Source organism: Rhinoderma darwinii, chromosome 5, assembly GCF_050947455.1.
Source record: "Rhinoderma darwinii isolate aRhiDar2 chromosome 5, aRhiDar2.hap1, whole genome shotgun sequence".
Taxonomy (NCBI): domain Eukaryota; kingdom Metazoa; phylum Chordata; class Amphibia; order Anura; family Rhinodermatidae; genus Rhinoderma; species Rhinoderma darwinii.
This window is the reverse complement of record NC_134691.1, coordinates 324,771,806-324,788,538: the sequence shown is the minus strand read 5'-3', so window position 1 is coordinate 324,788,538 and position 16,733 is coordinate 324,771,806. Positions and strand designations below refer to the sequence as shown.

The 16,733-nt window shown below is 43.3% G+C and overlaps 1 protein-coding gene across 6 annotated transcripts in view; it reads left to right on the top strand.

The window, feature by feature from the left end:
• RUNDC3B (RUN domain containing 3B) overlaps positions 1–16,733 on the top strand; it is a 141,971-nt gene that overhangs the window by 13,186 nt on the left and 112,052 nt on the right. The window lies entirely within an intron of this gene.

Sequence of the window (16,733 nt, the reverse complement as noted above, 5' to 3'; positions counted from 1 at the left end):
TCATAATAATGTATTAAGGAATTGCTCATAATAAAATTCCCTAATATAATGGATAAGGTGGCTCCAAACCAGAGCTTCACTTCATTATCATTACTGCCACAATGGCACATTATATCTTCCATGCACAAGGCATCAAATGTTTTGTTCTCCGATTTGCATCTATTTTGTGATATTTCCTATTGAAACGATCATCTGAAAAAAAAATTGTTTTAAAAAACAATGCACCTTCTCTGCCATATCAGGCCCTGTTCACACAGAGTTTTTTGACAGGTTTTTTGATGCGGAAACCGTGTCAGAAAACATGCCAAAAAACAGCCGAAAATGCCTCCCATTGATTTCAATGGGAGGCGGAGGCGTTTTTTTCCCGGCGAGCGGAAAAACCGTCTCGCGGGAAAAAGAAGTGACATGTCCTATCTTCGGGCGTTTACGTCTCTGACCTCCCATTGACATCAATGGGAGGCAGAGAAAGCATTTTTCGTGGTGGCCGCGGGCGAAAAACGTGGCAAACGGCGTGCAGGTAATTGCCTCAAAATTCCGTCTGCAAAAAAAACTGTGTGAACGGGGCCTTATGGTCCATATATGACATGAAAAAAAATGGGGTAATTGTGATGTGAAAAAGGGTTTTCAGATATCAATGTTTAAAAAGTTCTTCAACTTTCTAATATATGTACTTTGTGCTTTAATTCCTCACCATTGTCAATAACCCTGTTTGCTGTCTGGAAGCAAGCATTCTTGTTTACATGCAAATCCTGAAAACCAATTCAGACCTTATACTTCTCACAGCTGAAAATTTGCTACAATGCATCCAGTGTAGACAATCCTCTGTGAGGTAAACACAGCAGCATAAATATCTCTCTATCTTGATAGTTTGCTACAATGTGTCGGTGGAAGAGAAATGTGTCCAGACTCTTTAACTCCTAGTAAATTGCCTACATTGGATTACATTGTATACAATTTCTATTCTTTTTTTTTTTTTAATTCTTACTTTTTCAAGTCACAGCATAAAAAAGGCTCCTATCACAATAATTTTGTCCACTATGCCTTTAGAAACCCAATAAATTAAAAAAAACAAAAAAAAAACGTATTTCTGTCGAAACGTACTCGTACCAGCAATGTCCTATCATGGTACTGAATGAGAACATGATAAATGACAACAAAGTATGTTTTTGGAAAAATATGTATATAAAAAAAAATAGAGACCTGCAGTTTTTGCACGCTTTTTCTGTACGTTTCCAAAACCAGGATCCCCCGGTTTCTAGTATGCTATGGTGATCTAGGTTTTAGTGCAGTAGAACTGCGGGGGTCATTTGCTGCACCCATAAAACTGACCCTAAATGCGTGTTTGAAGTCAGGAACACACGCAATTTTTGGTGCACTTTTGGGCTCGGTTATTTGAGGCGAATCCAAAAGGAAGGACAGATAAAGAAAAGACTGATGCATCTCCATTTTTTTTGTGTCCACTTCTCTGTTTGTCTAAAAAAAAAAGGAGCTAAAAACTGCACCAAAACTGCATGTGTGAGATCCTGGCCTAAAAGTCGCTAAAAAAACACAGCTGCTTTAACAATAATCAGCAGTGACCGTAATAAAGCGATAAAGTGCCCAAACACACAGCACTCAATGGGGGAGATGTATCAAAACTGGTGCCAAGGACAAGTGGAGTAGTTGTCCATAGCAACCAATCGGGTAGCTGCTTTCACCTTAAAAAAGGCTTCAGAAAGATGAGAGCTGGAATCTGATTGGTTGCTACAGGCAACGGTACCACTTATCCCTTGAATCAGTTTTGATAGATTTGCCCCATTGAGTTTTGTGTGACCACAAGGTCAGGATCACACACATGCAGTTTTGACGCAGGTTTTGGCTCTTTCCTTTTAGTTTTTTTGTGGGTTTTTTGCGTCCACTCCTGTGTGTGTCACAAAAACTGAGCCAAAAACGGTGTCAAAATTGCATGTGTAATCCTGGCCCTAAAGACATGGTCTCATTAAAACAACCCCTGCCCATATGTCCTGTTAAAGCATACGAACCAAATAGGAGGGGGTCCCCCATTCGGTACCCCATCAATGAGCTGGAGCCGTTAAGGGAAAGCAACTCTCTCTCTGGCAGACCTGGCCTGTCCATGTATTACATGAAAGTCCATTCGTTTTAATCGCCGCCATGTAACTCTACATTTTTTCTGTAGCGACAACTGCAGGGGAAATGTCCTAACTGGCTGCAAATTACCCCAATAATAACAGTCGGGGGTTTCAGAAGCCGGACCTGTGGCGATCAGCGGGTTTCCAGGTCGGCTTCCTTTCAAAAAGTTGTTGTCTTCGTGAGATAAATAAATGCGGTGTCGGGGTTAATATTTTAGTATTTTATTTGTAAACACTTGAGAGTTTTTTCTTGGCCCCTCTTGGTTTCTTTGCTACCAGAATACTTTTTGTGGAGTTTGGATGGTTGCCCAGCGTACGACGATGAGACGGGCGATGCTGACATTGTACATTTCTCTGCAAGAATAGTGATTGAATTTTCAGCAGCGCCGGTTCCAGCGTAATTACCCCACAATACTGTGTAATATCTCAACCCAATGGAGACGTGTGAGGAATTCATCGGTGACTATTGCCAAAGGTTTTTTTGTATTGTTTATTTTATTAAATTTTTTAATCTGTTTTTGTATTGCTATACAGAAAACACATGTAGCAGAGCTAAGGTTTTCATTTGGTACAATTCAATGGGATGTGTAATTATGTGTGTATGTGTATATATATATATATATATATATATATATATATATATATATATATAGAATATGTATATATGTTAGGCTCATGCACATGGGCGTATTATGACTCCATGTTGTAGAAAGCTCTCATACGGCACCCATAGAGTTGAATGGTGCCCTACTCTACCACCGTAAGCCTCTGATATCATATGGAGGCATTTAGAGATATTTTTTTTTCTGCTTAATTCAGTACAAAAATCACAGAATAAATACGTGGCATGCTCCGTCGCAGGATGTATTGCGGGGCTCTTCTCCCCATATGTCGGTACATGGAGTCCGTGTGCCAGTGCTCAGCTTCCTGCAGATGTTTCTGCCATGTGCAAGAGGCGTAAATGGCATTAATAATTTAAGCAGTTGGGTGAGCTGTGTTTTTTGATACCTCAGTGTGCTCTATATGTTGCATATTTGAGCCATTTTCTCCATGGACTTCCATGAGAAATATAGAAAAATGCGCCAGAAAAATGCATGTAAAAATGGTGGTCATGGAAGCTGTTCTACGAGTATTTCTAGTACTGCTTCTTTTTATTTCTTGTAAGGGTATGTTCACATGAGGGCGTCCGTAACGGCTGAAATTACGGGGATGTTTCAGCCTGAAAACATCCCCGTAATTTCAGCCGTAACGGCATGTGCAGGCGCTTGAACGCCGCGTCCATTACGGACGTAATTGGCGCTGCTATTCATTGGAGTCCATGAATAACAGCTCCAATTACGGCCAAAGAAGTGACAGGTCACTTCTTTGCCGCGGGCGTCAATTTACGCGCCGTCATTTGACAGCGGGGCGTAAATTACGCCTCGTGTGAACAGACAAACGTCTGCCCATTGCTTTCAATGGGCAGATGTTTGTCAGCGCTAATGAGGCGCTATTTTCGGACGTAATTCGGGGCAAAAATTAGTGCGTGTGAACATACCCTTATACTACATTTCCTGTTTTGTTTTGTTTTTTACACCCATAAGCCCCTTGAAGGCCTTGTTCACATCACGTTTGGGTCATGCAGTTGCAGTCATTCATATATCTCCCAACATTTAAATCCCCATTTACAGGACGAGTAAGCCATGCCGTGGTCTGCCCAGGAACGCCCTCACAAAACCTCACAGAAAGCCCACTTTGGGCATATTTGCATAAGTTCCACCCATTTTAAGGTCCGTTTTCATTTCGATTGAATGAAGCTGTGACAGCATCCATGCCCATCTATCCCTGCAGACCACAGACCACTCCTGCAGGGCTTAGTAAAAACACAGCAGCTGTCATGTAATAACAGCAATATGCCCTCCTCCTGCATCAGTCTCTGTAGGAAGGGGAGCTGCTGGGACAACTACTCTGAGGGGGGCTACTGTGAGGGGGGCTGCTGTGACTGCTACTGTGAGGGGGGGTTACTGTTACTACTACTGTGAGGGAGGCTGCTGTTACTACTACTGTGAGGGGGGCTACTATTACTACTACTGCGAGTGGGGGCTACTGTTACTACTACTGTGAGGGGGGCTGCTGCTGTTACTACTACTGTGAGGGGGGCTACTATTACTACTACTGCGAGTGGGGGCTACTGTTACTACTACTGTGAGGGGGGGGCTACTGTTACTACTACTGTGACGGGGGCTACTGTTACTACTACTGTGAGAGGGGGCTACTGTTACTACTGTGGGGGTGTTGCTATGACTACTACTGTGAGGGGGGCTACTGTTACTACTACTGTGAGGGGCTGCTGTTACTACTACTTTGAGGGGGGGCTGCTGTGACTGCTACTGTGAGGGGGGCTGCTGTTACTACTACTGTGAGGGGGCTACTATTACTACTACTGTGAGGGGGGCTACTGTTACTACCACTACTACTGTGAGGGGCTGCTGTTACTACTACTGTGAGGGGGGCTACTGTTACTACCACTACTACTGTGAGGGGCTGCTGTTACTACTACTGTGAGGGGGGCTGCTGTGACTGCTACTGTGAGGGGGGCTACTGTTACTACTACTGTGAGGGGGGCTACTGTTACTACTGTGGGGGTGTTGCTATGACTACTACTGTGAGGGGGCTACTGTTACTACTACTGTGAGGGGGCTGCTGTGACTACTACTGTAAGGGGGGCTGCTGTTACTACTACTGTGAGGGGGGGGCTACTGTTACTACTACTGTGACGGGGGCTACTGTTACTACTACTGTGAGAGGGGGCTACTGTTACTACTGTGGGGGTGTTGCTATGACTACTACTGTGAGGGGGGCTACTGTTACTACTACTGTGAGGGGCTGCTGTTACTACTACTTTGAGGGGGGGCTGCTGTGACTGCTACTGTGAGGGGGGCTGCTGCTGTTACTACTACTGTGAGGGGGCTACTATTACTACTACTGTGAGGGGGGCTACTGTTACTACCACTACTACTGTGAGGGGCTGCTGTTACTACTACTGTGAGGGGGGCTGCTGTTACTACTACTGTGAGGGGGGGTTACTGTTACTACTACTGTGAGGGGGGGGGGTTACTGTTACTACTACTGTGAGGGGGGGTTACTGTTACTACTACTGTGAGGGGGGGCTACTGTTAATACTACTGTGAGGGGGCTGCTGTTACTACTACTGTGAGGGGGGGTTACTGTTACTACTACTGTGAGGGGGGGTTACTGTTACTACTACTGTGAGGGGGGGTTACTGTTACTACTACTGTGAGGGGGCTGCTGTTACTACTACTGTGAGGGGGGCTGCTGTGAGGGGGGGTTACTGTTACTACTACTGTGAGGGGGCTACTATTACTACTACTGTGAGGGGGGCTACTGTTACTACCACTACTACTGTGAGGGGCTGCTGTTACTACTACTGTGAGGGGGGCTGCTGTGACTGCTACTGTGAGGGGGGCTACTGTTACTACTACTGTGAGGGGGGCTACTGTTACTACTGTGGGGGTGTTGCTATGACTACTACTGTGAGGGGGCTACTGTTACTACTACTGTGAGGGGCTGCTGTTACTACTACTTTGAGGGGGGGCTGCTGTGACTGCTACTGTGAGGGGGGCTGCTGTTACTACTACTGTGAGGGGGCTACTATTACTACTACTGTGAGGGGGGCTACTGTTACTACCACTACTACTGTGAGGGGCTGCTGTTACTACTACTGTGAGGGGGCTGCTGTTACTACTACTGTGAGGGGGCTGCTGTTACTACTACTGTGAGGGGGGGTTACTGTTACTACTACTGTGAGGGGGGCTGCTGTTAGTACTACTGTGAGGGGGGCTGCTGTTAGTACTACTGTGAGGGGGGCTGCTGTTAGTACTACTGTGAAGGGGGCTGCTGTTACTACTACTGTGAGGGGGCTGCTGTTACTACTACTGTGAGGGGGGGTTACTGTTACTACTACTGTAAGGGGGCTGCTGTTACTACTACTGTGAGGGGGGGTTACTGTTACTACTACTGTGAGGGGGGCTGCTGTTAGTACTACTGTGAGGGGGGCTGCTGTTAGTACTACTGTGAGGGGGGCTGCTGTTACTACTACTGTGAGGGGGGGTTACTGTTACTACTACTGTGAGGGGGGGTTACTGTTACTACTACTGTGAGGGGGGGTTACTGTTACTACTACTGTGAGGGGGGGTTACTGTTACTACTACTGTGAGGGGGGCTGCTGTTAGTACTACTGTGAGGGGGGCTGCTGTTAGTACTACTGTGAAGGGGCTACTGTTACTACTACAGTGAGGGAGGGCTGCTGTTACTACTTGTCACGTTAGGTGCGTGGACCCACTACTAGACCGTACTCCCTTGACGGTATGGCAGCTGGCCAACAGGACATAGGTCACAGTCTATAGTTCGTATAGTGTACCTGTGGCAGCTCGGACAGTAGCAATGACAGGCTCGGCTGGGACTTAGGCAGCAGGCAGACGTCAGGCGTGGAGTAGCAGGTCAGGCGTGGTATACAGCACAACACAACTACAGCTCAGCGCGGCACTTGACCAGTTAGCACAGGATACAGGAACGGGAAACACTGGGAACTTCAAAACAGTAGGAGACCATTTTCTAGACAAACGTAAGGTAGCTCTGTCTATGAGAGGGTGGGAGGAGCAGGACTCACAGGCTCTGTCTGAGAGGGTTGGAGGAACAGGACTCACAGGCTCTGTCTGAGAGGGTGGGAGGAGCAGGACTCACAGGCTCTGTCTATGAGAGGGAGGGAGGAGCAGGACTCACAGGCTTTTTCTGTGAGTGGGTGGAGTCAGATTCACAGGTTTTCTCTATGAGAGCTTGAGGAGCAGGACTCACAGGCTCTGTCTATGAGAGGGAGGGAGGAGCAGGACTCACAAGCTTTTTCTGTGAGTGGGTGGAGTCAGATTCACAGGTTTTCTCTATGAGAGCTTGAGGAGCAGGACTCACAGGCTTTTTCTATGAGAGGATGGGGTCAGATTCAGAGGCTTTCTCTATGAGCCCTGGCAGCATATAAACAGCTGAATACATAAAATTACTGAATCAAATCATAGAAAACTATATATCCCTGAGCTTAATGTCTCCCTCTCTATCGTATGTTGTCCTCTGATAGGGGAGCCTAGGAGACCTGACACATCCACTTTGAATGAGACTTGTTGGTAGAAAATGTATGTTTAACATGAATACACCTTCATGGTTGCTGAGCAGATGAATGCTGGGAAATTATGCTAATATCCCAGATTACATTTTTGCAGCTTAATAATCTTTCGAGCGCCGGTATACTGATGTTCGGTACAGACGGGTTCTCAGCTTATTATGTGGATTAAGAATATTTTCTGGTGCTTATGTTTTTTTCCTGGAAAGGAATTTGATTAAAAATAATAGCATTTTCACTAATTATATCTTATGTTATATCACACTAAGATGAAAGAAAGATGACTGCTGTGTACGTGAAGTAAAAAATAATCATAATAATTATTATTATTCTGTATTGGCCACTGTTGGGTGTCCCCATTGTTTACAGTGCTGAGCATGTCACTGTAGACAGGGCCCCAGTGTGATTGACAGTTATATCATGTCCTATAATGCCACAGGCCTGTGTTGGGAGATCACTTCACTAAGCTATTAATATTGTAAAACATCTATTTTCCAGTCAATTATATTGGGCAACAAAATTGATAAAGGGTTTGGAACGTTAAATGTATTAAAAGTGGATCTGTCACTTATAATATGTTGCCCTAGTTAAAGGGCTTGTCCAGTTTAGAAAACCCTATTACACCCTATTAGGGAATTCTGAGTATATAGAGGGGGGTCTTCTGTTCAGGATCCTCATCTCTTGGCAAGAGTGGACAGCGGTTACATAGAGCATCTATGACTCTGGAGGACCTGTCCTGTCCTGTATTACATAGACAACCCATTGATGTGAATGGACGCTGTGTAATTCTTAATTTCCCCTGTGGTGGTGCTGCAGGGAAACTGAGACTACAAGGAAAGGTGAGCTTTTTCCATCTGTTGATTTTTTTTGTGGTGATTTTGTAGTTGTTGTGGTGCTGTATCTGTGGTGGGACGTGGTCCAGAGCCAAGGTGGCTTATACTGGCAGCATGGGTGCTGCTGGTCTCCTGGGTTGCTCCCTCTGCAGGTGCTGTGTTGCAGTGGCACTGATTGCCATGGGATACTACACTTGGTAGAGTTGGGACCCACTTGAAAGAGGGCGCTGTGAAGTGGCAAGTGGATTATAATTTTTACTAGGAACCTCATTTTCGTAAATTTTTATTTTTCTGATCAAGTATAGCAAGTGGATGTGCGGTCCAGGTTTTCTTTTCTCCCTTCTGGATATATTTATTGTGACATTGTTATTTAACCCGCACGGTGAACGCTGTAAAAAATTTTTATTTAAAAAGCTAGAATTTAAAAAAAATTGATTAGAATTCACAAGTGCAATAAAAAAAAGTTAGGGTATGTTCACACGCAGTAGCAAAATACGTCTGAAATTACGGACCTGTTTTCGCCTGAAAACAGCTCCTGATTTTCAGACGTTTTTGTAACTACTCGCGTTTTTCGCTTTAGGGTATGTTCACACGCAAAATCAAAAACGTCTGAAAATATGGCGCTGTTTTCAAGGGAAAACAGCTCCAGATTTTCAACCGTTTTTTCATCAAAATCGCGTTTTTCGTGGCGTTTTTTTATGACCGTTCTTGGAGCTGTTTTTCTATAGAGTCAATGAAAAACGGCTCAAAAAACGTCCCAAGAAGTGACATGCACCTTCTTTTTCGCGGGCGTCTTTTTACACGCCGTCTTTTGACAGCGACGCGTAAAATGACACCTTGTGTGAACAGAACATCGTAAAACCCATTGAAAGCAATGGGCAGGTGTTTGTAGGCGTAATGGAGCCGTTTTTTCAGGCGTAATTCGAGGCGTAAAACAGTGCGTGTGAACATACCCTTACAGCTCTCAGAATGTGGTGACACAAAGCTAATTTTTTTCAACAAATAGGTTTTTCTTTGTAAAAGTGGTAAAACACAAAAAATGCCCATTTCACCCCACAAAGAATTTCTTTGCAGTTTCCCAGTACATTATATGGTAAATTAAATGTCATGAAAAACTACAATTTGTCACACAAAAAATATGTCCTCATACGGTTCTATCGACGAAAAAATAAAATAGTTATGGCTTTTGGAAAGTGGGGAGAAAGAAACTAAAATGAAAATACTAAAATTGGCCCAGTCATTAAGGGGTTAAACCATAGTGAAAATTAGAATTGTAATTACGTGTTAGTGTTTGTATAAACTTCTATGCAAGCCAGATGGCTGAGTGACCAAAGAGTTCTCTGTAGTCTCCAAAATGGTGGTGACTTCTTGTTCAGAATAGTCAGGAACATATAGGAGTATGTGAAATTTTTTGATTGGGATAGTAATAAAGCTCCCATTAGTTTTGCCGATCGGTGTGAGTTCCGGGAGTGGCAGGCTATCCTTAAATAGGACCCGTCACCTCTCCTGACATGTCTATTTTAGTAAATACTTGTATTCCCCATGAAATACCAATTCTGGACCATGTTTTCTTAGAACTCTGCGTTGTGCCGTTCCTCTGTTATTCCTCCAACAAATTTATGAATAAATTGACAACTGGGCGTTACCATTCTTTTTGTCAAAGGGGCGTGTCCCTACACAGTCTCACTTTGTCAACACTGATTGGACATTGTCAGACTGTGTAGGGACACACCCCCAACTGGTAACACCCAGTTGTCAAATTATTCATACATTTATGGGAGGAATAACAGAGGAATGATATTTTTGCAGATGACACCAAGCTATGTAATATAGTTCAGACTATGGAAGATGTTCATGAATTACAGGCAGATTTAAACAAACTAAGTGTTTGGGCGTCCACTTGGCAAATGAAGTTTAATGTAGATAAATGTATAGTTATGCATCTTGGTACCAACAACCTGCATGCATCATATGTCCTAGGGGGCGCTACACTGGCGGATTCACTTGTTGAGAAGGATCTGGGTGTACTTGTAAATCATAAACTCAATAACAGCATGCAGTGTCAATCAGCTGCTTCAAAGGCTAGCAGGATATTGTCGTGTATTAAAAGAGGCATTGACTCGCGGGACAGGGATGTAATAATGCCACTTTACAAAGCATTAGTGAGGCCTCATCTAGAATATGCAGTTCAGTTCTGGGCTCCAGTTCATAGAAAGGATGCCCTGGAGTTGGAAAAAATACAAAGAAGAGCAACGAAGCTAATAAGGGGCATGGAGAATTTAAGTTATGAGGAAAGATTGAAAGAATTAAACCTATTTAGCCTTGAAAAAAGACGACTAAGGGGGGACATGATTAACTTATATAAATATATTAATGGCACATACAAAAAATATGGTGAAATCCTGTTCCTTGTAAAACCCCCTCAAAAAACAAGGGGGCACTCCCTCCGTCTGGAGAAAAAAAGGTTCAAGCTGCAGAGGCGACAATGCTTCTTTACTGTGAGAACGGTGAATCTATGGAATAGTCACCGCAGGAGCCGTCACAGCAGGGACAGGAGATGGCTTTAAAAAAGGGTTAGATAATTTCCTAGAACAAAAAAATATTAGCTCCTATGTGTAGAAATGTTTCCTTCCCTTTTCCCTTCCCTTGGTTGAACTTGCTGGACATGTGTCTTTTTTCAGCCGTACTAACTATGTAACTATGTAACTATGTAACTATGTAACTATGTAACGTAGTTGTGAGAATAGATGCTCCAGAATTGTTAATTCATGAGGAATACAATTATTAAGGGGATAGGTCCTCTTTAAAATATTTGGTCAATGTTTATCCTGGACAACCCCTTTAAGGAAACAGCTGCCCTGTGTGAACGAGGCCATCATGGAAATGCGGTACAACTCTGCAGGTTATTGTATTCTCAGCCTGTAGTATGTAGGCATATGTTCCGGCTTTATTAATTGGTATGACGGGTCTGATTTCCGAGCTGCCCCCTGCTTATAATAGAGGACTGCTTTATTGTCCATTCACGTTTCCTTGCAGTAGACTTTACATGGCCTTTTGTGGGTTTTTTTAAATCAAAATATCATCTGTATGTGCTGAATTTTTCATGACGGGCTGAGAATAAAACACACATATATTAGAATATTTTCCCAGAACGTCTTCTCTCTGAATGTCCTAATCACCAGTTGTTTTTCTGATTACCATATTTTCTATTTCTGATGTAATCGTGATTCCAATAGGCAGACATTTTCCTACAGAGCTCGTCTCCTTCCTGTTTTCTTATTCAATGATATCAGTTCATCTTTGTCTTCTCTGAAGGCTGATGGGTGAGAGCTGAATTACCAAATAGAGTTTAATGTAAATGTTGTCTCTCGATCCCTCTCTTTCCTTATTTATAAGGATAACACTGTGATCAGTGCTGTTCTATCTTCCCTGCAGACCCCAATGACTTTCAAAAAGGGTTGTCCCTCCATAAAAGGTCAGGCAAAACACACAATTTGCAATTGGAGTCATTAAAAAAAATATACATACTTGCTATGGCGCCCCCTTGTGGTCTTTTAGATCCCTCTCAAAACGTCCACCTAATGGGGGGAATTTTTTTACTGTTCTCCGCCACTTTCACCACTTTTTTTTTAAGAAGTTAGGTGGGGCTTAGCAGAAGGGGGCAGGGCCACCCGCAGCCCGACACATTCACCATAATCACCCCTCGTTTACTAACAAAAAATAGTTTAAAGTTAAACAATTCTAATAAATAAACCCCTTTTTTTCAAATGAAAAAGTGCTTTTATTCTGTAAAAACAGTAAAACATTTTATTTTTTATTTTGATGCAATCGACATAACCCATTGAATAAAGTTTGCATATTATTTATACCACATGGCTAATGGCGTAAAAACAATCCCCAAAAAACCGGTGTCAGAATTGCTATTTTTTTGCCGTTTTTTTTTTATATACAATTTAACCGATACATTATATGCACCACAAATCGGTACATTGAAAAAGACAACTTGTTCCACAAAAAAACAAACCTTCATACGTTGACGGGTAAATAACAAAAATATGGTTCTCGGAATGCGGTGATGAAAAATGGAAAAAAAAAAAAATCAGTCTCCTTATGTCCAAACTAAACCATTTCCTTCGGGGTTAATGGTGTCCTGTGTGATCGCAATCTGTTGCATGTAAGATGAAGAAGTGTCGGAGAATGGCGTCACCGTATATATTTATATTCCAACCGGATAAGAATCAGTAAAGAAACGTTCCAGGTTTGTGTCATTCATGGCCTCCTGTTTTACTGGTGTTTATCAGATTTCTAGTTGTAATGTTCCTTTAAAATTGACACCTGTATCTGCCAGTATGCCATGCCCCTGAGGCCCCGGGATTGTTGTCAGATTGAATAGACAAGTGGGTACAGATGGTGCTTATGTTATAGAGTCCCAGTAATGTGTTGTAGAGGAGTCCTTGGCGTTCTGCCTATCTCCACATAACACTCATTGTGAATGGTAAGCCAGCGAAATGTGAATCATTTTATTTTGGAGCAGATTTTGAGGCTTTGTCAAATATCATACAGCTCCTACATCAAAAATGTGCCTATTTATCTCTAAATAGGCAACTAATACAAGTGCCATTGTCACCGTGGCACCTAGTATTGCCATAACGGGTAAATGTAATTTTTAGCAACTCTAAAGAGGACCTGTCACCTCTCCTGACTTATCTGTTTTAGTAAATAATAATTGTAAGTAATAATTGTATTCTCCATTAAATAACAATTCTGGAGCATCTTTTTTTTTTTATAGAACTCTGCATTGTATCGTTCCTCTGTTATTCCTCCTAAAAATTTATGAATAAATTAACAGCAGGGTGTTACCAGTTAGAGGTGTGTCCCTGCATAGACTGACACTGTCCAATCAGTGCTGGCCATGTCAAATTGTATGGACACACCCCCTTTGACAAGGCCAATGGTAATATCCAGTTGTCAATTTATTCCTACATTTCTAGGAGGTATAACAGAGGAACACACAATGTAGAGTTCTACAAAAACATACTCCAGAATTGACAGCACTATATTGACAAGTGTGTGTGGTCTGCAAACAACCAATAAAAACAGGGCTCATCCTCTGCGGACCACCCAAGAAGAACCAGATCTGTTGGTGTATCATATTGACTTCTGGTAGCCATATGAATAGAGATTCACCATAATGCCCTGTCTTTTTTTGGGGGGGTCTTGAGGCTTCTCATTGGCATGTTCGTGATTGCTATGATGTTGTCGATCTTATTACTGTAGGACTTGGGTCTTCTTGTAATATGCTATAAAATGCGGCACTGATATTGTAGTGCGCAAAATCCATTTGGACAGTGCGGGCTACAGGACCAAGTGTCTGTTTATGATCCTGAGCCAGTGATATTAACTATTATCCTCGAGTCATCTGCCCGTCACACGATTTGGACCCTCACCGGTTTGGACATCGCGTCATTGCTAAACCCTTGTCAGATCTGGGCCAACTCTTCCTTTATCATATAATGTCTTTTAGTTTGTGTCTAGAACAAAGGCCTTGTTCATACGGCGTGTATGTGATGCATATTTCGGCACATTTTACGCACTGAAATACGCGTCAAACACTTGCTTAAGCTTCATATTCAAATCAATGCGAAAGCGCCACATTAGTACATACAACGCGTTTTTTACGCAAGCAGATTTAGAAAATGCATCGCGTAACCAAAAAGCGCCAGGTCAATTCTTTGGCGTGTAATACATGTCAAATTTTCCCGTAGTCAATGGGAGTCTTAATCACGCACCAAAAAACGCGCACCAAACCTATAAAAAAAAAAACACACCGAAAACGCCTCAAAAACGCTAACGTATTTGACACGTTTACACGTCGTATTTTTTTGAGCGCCGTGTAAAGGAAAGAACATTGCTTCACGGTAATCTTAATAATCGCACAGAACAACAAGAAGTTGATTTTGTGCTGGAGCAGGAGAAGGTTTCCAGCGCGTCTCCTGGAATAACTAATCAGCGGTATTGTCGCATGCGGAGAGCGCCATTGTTCTGATATCAGTGTCATCTGCAATTGCTTTGTGCCGTAGCATCGTCTATATACCCTGAGATGGATGAATTGCAGGAGTTTTTTGTACTTTAGTATTAGAAGATTATTAAAATGACCTCCATTATTTTTCTTTGTGTTTTCTGCAAGTAGCGAAGTGCTAAGAAAAAATGCATGTTGTCAATTTTGGAGGAAACGTTTTTCTTTTTCGCAGGAGCTGTTTATAGACAATTATGTAGATACAAAATAGTGGAAGGGATAGAGAGCGGATATTATCACAATTGTGTACGTTCGGCGTATGCGGCGGATAACCATTTTTTTTTACTGTATGTAAAAGCATAGTCAATGTTGCTTTTCAATACAGAGGCATCCAGGAAAATAATATATACTGCATGGTACAGTATACAGTGTTCTTTTTGCAGTGGGATCCTATGAGTGACGTAGACCTATACATTGGGCAATTTTCCAAACGTATTCCTCCGATGGTAGGCTCAAACGCAGTGTGAATAGAGCATATAGAAGAATTGATCAGAAACGGCGACATCGAACATTTCTACACTTTATTACGTTCTGTCAGGGCGGGTTCACACATGGCGGAATTGCACTTAAATTCCGCTGCGGACACTCCGCAGCGTTAATCCGCAGCGGAGCCGTTTCTACATTGACTTTCACTTTAATTTAGCAGTGTTCGTTTACACGATGCGTACAATTCCGCTGCGGAGCATAGGCTGCGGAGCGGAATTTGGTGTCCGCAGCATGCTCTGTCTGTTGCGGAGCAGTGGCGGACTCATGGCGGAATTTCTCCATTGACTTCAATGGAGATTCAAAGTTCCGCAATGAAGTCCGCAGCTGTCATGCACATGTCATGTGTGCTGCGGATGCGTCTTGCTTTTTTAACTTGACATTTCTTCATTCTGGCTGGACCTATGTATTTCTAGGTCTACAGCCAGACTGAGGAAGTCAATGGGGCTCCCGTAATGACGGGAGCGTTGCTAGGAGACGTCAGTAAATAGTCACTGTCCAGGGTGCTGAAAGAGTTAAGCGATCGGCAGTAACTGTTTCTGCACCCGGGACAGTGACTACCGATCCCAATATACATGTATCTGTAAAAAAAAATGAAGTTCGTACTTACCGAGAACTCCCTGTTTCTGTCTCCAGTCCGGCCTCCCAGGATGACGTTTCAGTGTAAGTGACGGCTGCAGCCAATCACAGGCCAAGCACAGGCTGCAGCGGTCACATGGACTGGCGCGTCATCCAGGGAGGTCGGGCTGGATGCCGAAGGAGGGACGCGTCATAAAGACAACGGGCGGTAAGTATGAATTTCTTTTACTATCACTAGGGAAAGTGCTGTCCCTTCTCTCTATCCTGCACTGATAGGGAGAAGGGAAGCACTTTTCCCGCAGTCCGCAGCAGCTAGTCCGCATCAATTTTCTGCACATTTTGTGCAGATCCGCAGCCGTAATCCGCAACCCGGATTAGGTGCGGCATTGATGCGGACAGTTGCGGAGGAATTCCGCCATGTGTGGTCATGCCCTTACAAAATTCTGTTCTTCTGGTCCGAGGTTTTCCAATTCCGTAATTCTCATTTTAGCGTCCCTTGAATACTTACCCACGGGTTGGCCTTTTGGGTGTAATTGACGTAGTCCCTTTTATGATAAAATTTCCCGCGTTTTTGCACCAGGAAGATTGTTATAATGGCCTGAAAGTCTATTGACCCCCCCCCCTATTGGATTCAGCTTGTCAATAGATATGTCCCGATGTACATGACCCAGTATATAAGTTGGAAATGTCCCCATAAATTTGTTAGGATCTGGTCTCGGTGGGTTGAATTGGTAGATTGGACCATGTAAATTGTCAGGAGTGTAGGGGAGGCTGAGGCTCTGTTCACATCTGCGTTCAGAGTTTCCATTATTTTGATGCGTCATAGGAGCAAAACAACGAAAAACCGGAGCCACCGGATCTGTTGCATAACGGAAACCCACGGCTCTTTACGGAACCCATTGACTTGAATAGGTTTTGTCGGGTTTCCGTCATGGTGTCCTTCATAAAAATGGCGACATTGGTTATGATGGGGCTTCACATTGGCTATTTATGATGGAAATCGTTTTGAGTTTATATGCAGTCCTATGCAAAAGTTTGGGCACCCCTTGTCAAATTGCATGTTCTGTGCAAAGAGGTGATCAAAAATCTTGACATGTGCAAAAGTTTGGGTATCCTGACTGCGCTATTGATTTCGTCAAAAAAAGGGAAACCTGCCGCAATGGTGACAAACGGAAACCATTAGCAATGTTTCCGTCACCATTGATCTCAATGATGATGCAAACGGAAGCTAAGGTTTCCGTTTGCCTTTCTGTTGAGGGGTTCACCCGACGGAAACCTCAGACGGAACCCCTCAACGGAAAGCCAACGCTGATGTGAACAGGCCCTTACACCCACGTCTGGCAGAACTTACAGCTTTTGACAGCCAATGGCCCTGTTCACAGTTTTTTTGCAGGGAGAAAAATATGCCTCAAAATTCTTTCAGAAATTTAGAGGCAGATTTTGACCTGGCTGCATTTTCTTGC